We start from the raw sequence: 5,863 nt of genomic DNA, 5'->3' as shown, positions 1-5,863 counted from the left end.
CTGAGCAAAATGGACAGGATTCGGTCAGTGCACACAGTGGGAGCAGGGGACAGGGGATCCCCTGTGGAATCCCCTGGGTCTAAATTTGGGGGGTGTCCAATGAAAGGTCAAATCTCTGCTTGAAAACAGGGATGCTTGGCATGTAGTGATCCCCGGTGAGACCTGTAGTTGAAGGACAGAGTATGATGCTGGAAAGGGTCCACTTTCGACTTTCTTATCCCTTCCAGATTATATACGCTGTCTCCCAGCCCAGCAGACCATCTGGAATGTGGCCTGGGAACGCGCTTTAGAAATGGGCTCTGAGGGGATTCTGTGTCACTGAAGCTTGAAAGCGTGCTCTCAGAGACCCCTGGCATTTCCTTCGGCAGCTCGTACATTTCACTTTTTCTCTAACGATTGAAGTGCGAACTACAAGTTTAACAGTGGTGTTTGTCTCAGTCCGTTCAGGCTGCTGTAACAAAACCACCGTAGACTGGGGGGCTTGTACACAACACACCTTCGTTTCTCACCCCCTTGGAGGCCGGGGTCGCAGCATCGGCAGATTCCGTGGCTGGGGCAGGCTGTCTTGCGGTTCAGACATGACCCACTTCCCTGTGTCCTCATGCGGTAGAAGGCACGAGGGGTCTCCCTGGGGGTCTCCCGCCCGTGAGGCTCCACCTCACAATCTAATTGCCTCCCCAAGGCCCCACCTCCTAATACCATCCCCCTTGGCTTGGGGATTTAACATGAATGTTGATGGGATAGCAGCATTTAGATGACAGCCCTCTTTCTTCCTGAGTCCGTATTAATTCTGATTAATGAGCAAGCCATTTGCCAATCTAATTTATCACTAATTAGTTTATTATGGACGTTCAATTGAATTCCATTTAAAAAATGTTTAATATAAGACTTACTGATTCTAATAGTTTTAACACCAAGTGTGTAATTTATCAGGAAACGTTTTGGAGTTTGAAAGCACGTGGGTGGCTCAGTCATTAAGCGTCTGACTCTGGATTTCAGTTCAGGTCATGATCTAATGGTTCATGGGACCGAGGCCGTGTTGGGCTCTACACTGGCAGCCCAGAGCCTGCTTGGGATTCTTGCTCTCCCTCTCTGCCGCTCTCCTGCTCTCCCCCTCTCTCTCTGCCTCTTCCAAATTCATACATACTCTCTCTCAAAATAAATAAGTAAACATTAAAAAAATCAAATAAGTATTGATAACCCTTGAACATTTTATGTTAGACTTCACCAACTGTCCTTATGTTAAAAATGTAATTATGAAAAAATGTGATAATTTATGGTTATGGAATCCAAGGGTAGACCAGATGATGATGATGATTACCATAGCAGTTAATGATTTTGTCACCTGGTGCGTGGTTTATTCATTTATTAATTTTAGTATTTATTTATTTTTGTGAAAATACATGTGGGGAAAGGGCAGAGAGAGGGAGATAGAGGATCCAAAGCAGGGTCCAGGCTCTGAGCTGTCAGCACAGAGCCGGACGTGGGGCTTGAACTCACACACTTCAAGGTCATGACCTGACCTGAAGTTGGACGCTCAACCGACTGAGCCAGCCAGGTGCCCCTATTTATTTTTTATTTCCTCTGTCCATATTCCCATGAATGTAAGGTCTTCAGGATTAGATGTCTTTGACAGTTTGGTTCTCTGATGTAGCCCAAGTAGCCACCACAGCATTAAGAACAGAATACCAACTTGATATTGGTTCACTGTGTGAAATGAACAGTAGACAAATGAATCCAGGAAAAACCACACAGGTTAGATTCATGCTATTTCTACCAAAACCTCAAGATGGTCACTGTTATGTGAAACCACAATAGATGCTTCAGTTTCACGGACTCCTACTCATCTGCTCAAAAGTGACAAAGAAACGTTAATATGGTAGAAAACAGAGCCCTTGAATGGCATGAGCTGTAAATACGCTGAGAGAACTAGCCATGTGACCATGTGACGTTCTACTAAACCAGATGTGCTCAAGGACAGTAAAGAAACTTCAACTACATTGGGGTGCCTGGGTGGGTCAGTTGGTTGAGCATCTGACTTCGGCTCAGGTCATGATCTCACGGTCCATGAGTTCGAGCCCCATGTCGGGCTCTGTGCCGACAGCTCAGAGCCTGGAGCCTGCTTGGGATTCTGTGTCTCCCTCTCTCTCTGCCCCTCCCCTGCTCACGCTCTGTCTCTCTGTCTCATTCTCAAAAATCAATAAACATTAAAAAAAACTTTTTTAAAAATAAAAGAAACTTCAATTACATTGACTTCTGGGTAAACTATTTCCAGATTTTTCCAAAATTCCATTTTGCACATATTTAGATAAGGGTAGAGTTCATTTTTTAAGACTTGAATTTCTGTTGTTCTGTCATACTGAGCTGTGCGTAATGTCCGAGATGGGAAAGCTGTAGGTAAAAGCAGTCTCACTGAGGCTTGGCAACCGAGATAAATTGGGACACCACAAGTGTTCCATCCTGGCAACACTGGAGTGAATGAGGAGACTTTTGGGAAGAAAAAAAAAAACCAGTAGAAATTAAAATGATTAAAACAAGGTTTGCCTCCCTCGTGCAGTTGCTTATGTGCGTTAATGTTTCCAAGGAAACGCAGTATGCCCTTTGCAGAGAGGAATAAATGTTTTCCTCCCCAAACCCCTCCCATTAAGCTTTACCATTCCTGTCTTCTTGCTTGCACTCAACGTTTAAACAATGAACTGGAAGTCATCCATGATACTCGTTTTACAAAGCACCTGTTTTCTGAAATGCAGGTTGGGGTGTGTGTGTGTGTGTGTGTGTGTGTGTGTGTGTGTGTGTGTAAGAAAAGAAAAGCCTCTCTTAATATCTTAATAACAGGATGCTGATACTTGGTGCTTAACTTACTCAGCACACCTCCCTTGCTCTGATATATTCGTGATTGGGGAAAACAAGATGCAGTGAATTTCAATTGATTTGTTCAGGATTTGCCTGTTCTGTCTCTCACAAGAGTTAATCACATTTCTTTCCAGATACCACAGATCGAGGACATTGTTCATATATATACATGTGGCATCCCTTACAGTAACATCCTTTATGTCATGGTCAGCATGCTTGTTAGGAGCAAGTTTGTCATGAAAATCAACATCTTTGTAAAACATAAATACATATGGGGCACCTGGGTGGCTCAGTTGTTAGGCATCCGACTCTTGATTCCAGCTCAGGTCTTGATCTCGTGGTTCGTGAGTTAGAGAACCCCTGCATCAGGCTCTACGCTGGACAGAGCCTGCTTGGGGTTCTCTTTCTCTCTCCCTCTCTCACTGCCCCGCATGCTCTTTCTCTCTCTCTCAAATAAATAAAAATTAAAAAAAAAACATAAATATATAAAAGGAGTTCAAATTGATCAGTTAATAGTAAATTAGGTAATTGCCCAAATCATCAAATCTTGAATATCATCATTTGTTGAATACAAATCCAAAGTCGAAACATACACACTGTAAAATATTTGAATGGGGAAAATGGTGTTCCCAATACATGTGTGGGAAATCTTTCTTTTTTCATTTCTCCCCTTCTTTTTCCATTTATCATGGGCTGATTTTCCCATTTACATTTAATTAATAATAAATATAACTTTCCCTGCAGTGAACTACCACTTGGCTGTGATTTGACACAACATTGTCAGCTTCCAACAGGAAGAAATAAATGAGGTGCCATGACCGTGGTGTCCATTGGCATTAATAAAATAACTAGGTTTGCCGGTAATTAGGACAGCGCAAGCTGGAGAGGAGTAAAAACATGCGTCAGGAACACAACTCAGACTATGAACCTCCATCAGGAGGGCGCCGTGATTTCACTCTTGGATCCTTTTCTCTGGCTTACGGAAATAAAATACCAGGAGGAGCGTTACAAGAGGATGCCTGAAGGTGTCACGAAGACACTAACCCAACAAGGAAATCCTCCCTGCTGAGCAGGAGGACTGCGGCCGTGCACACGTGGTGGGGAAGAGGAAGCCCCACGTCAGCAGGATCTGGTTGGGAATCTGGAGAGGCCCTACAGGCTGCTGTTTGCACTTGCACGGGGACAGGGATCACGAGTGCTGCACACGGGATGGCAGTTGAGTGTGGGGCCCAATGAGAGATCACATAGCTATCTACCATTGTCCAGCTTTGCATGGAGTTTCCAAGTAGTTAGGGTACAGCCACAATCCTGGTCCCAGGTACGAAATCTAGACTCAGCCCCCGGGGGGTTGCGGAAGCTGGGACAGGTGCCTCCACAAGCCCGCATGATAGAAGCCTCGCTCCACCCCTCATGATGTGCTCAGGGAGTCTCCATGCCATGGAAGTAGCATCCGTCGTCTCAGAGAACACAGTCAGTACCTTGCAGGAAGTACCTGTCTAGGATGGTTCCTCTAAGTAGGCTACTGAGAGCTTGCACATTGTGACCTTCGTATGTTTCATTTTGTCTGCCTGCCTATCTATCTATCTATCTATCTATCTATCTATCTATCTATCTATCTATCTATCGCTGTAACTACCTACCTACCTACCTACCTACCTAATCCATCCATCATCTATCTATCTATCTATCTGTCTGTCTGTCTGTCTGTCTACCTACCTACCTACCTACCTAATCCATCCGTCCGTCCATCCATCCATCCATCCATCCATCATCCATCCATCTACCTATCTACCTACCTACCTACCTAATCCATCCATCATCTATCTATCTATCTATCTATCTATCTACCTACCTACCTACCTACCTACTTACTTACTTACTTACTTACTTACTTTATTTATTTATTTATTTATTTATTTATTTATTTATTTATTTATTTTAGAGAGAGTGTGCATGAGCAAGGGAGACAGGCAGAGGGAGGGAGGAGGGAGGGAGGGAGGGAGGGAGGGAGGCAGAGAGAGAGAGAGAGAGAGAGAGAGAAACAGAGAAAAACATCCCAAGCAAGCTCCATCCTCAGCACGGAGCCAGACATGGGGGGTTTGGTCCCCAAGTTCCAGGACCATGACCTGAGCTAAAATCAAGAGTCGGACGCTCAGTCAACTGAGCCACCCAGGCACCCCCATACATCTTTTTCATGCACATTCTTTAAAACTTTTTAAGTGACGTGTTGCACAAGTACAGACAAGTTTATCAATCCCAAGCGGTGTGCCAGGTAATGAATTTTTCGCAAACCAAAAGCACCCAGACTATGAAACTAAATCAATCCACGTCAACAAACACAGCGTTATCACCATCTGAGAAACCCTACCTTTCCCCACTTTAGTTACTGCCCCCTTAGTAACCTTACTTTTGATCTTCCACAGATGTGGAAGGTCACACATGTGTTTGATGGTTTGGAGAATCATCTGTGTCCTTATATGTACTTTTTAGTGCATTCTAATTATCATTCATGTGCATTGTTTGCTTTCAGTTGCATGAATGTGTCAAGCGTTTATTTGTACTTTCTTGTAGATGGACATTCAAGTTTTTCCAGGATTGGGGATATTGTGAATATTGCTGCTATGATCATTTACATATCCGCCTCTCCATACACATACATGCCTATTTCTGTTATCATTTCACTCAGTTTTAATTCATCATGATTCATTTTTTTAATGGTCTGTGGGTTTTATTTTATTTTATTTTTTTTAATATGAAATTTATTGTCAAATTGGTTTCCATACAACACCCAGTGCTCATCCCAACAGGTGCCCTCCTCAGTGCCCATCACCCACCCTCCCCTCCCTCCCCCCCCATCCACCTCAGTTTATTCTCAGTTTTTAAGAGTCTCTTATGATTTGGCTCCCTCCCTAACTTTTTTTTCCCCCTTCTCCTACCCCATGGTCTTCTGTCAAGTTTCTCAGGATTCACCTGAGAGTGAAAACATATGGTATCTGCCTTTCTCTGCCTG

Source organism: Lynx canadensis, chromosome X (assembly GCF_007474595.2).
Source record: "Lynx canadensis isolate LIC74 chromosome X, mLynCan4.pri.v2, whole genome shotgun sequence".
NCBI lineage: Eukaryota > Metazoa > Chordata > Mammalia > Carnivora > Felidae > Lynx > Lynx canadensis.
Note: the sequence above shows the minus strand (reverse complement) of the source record.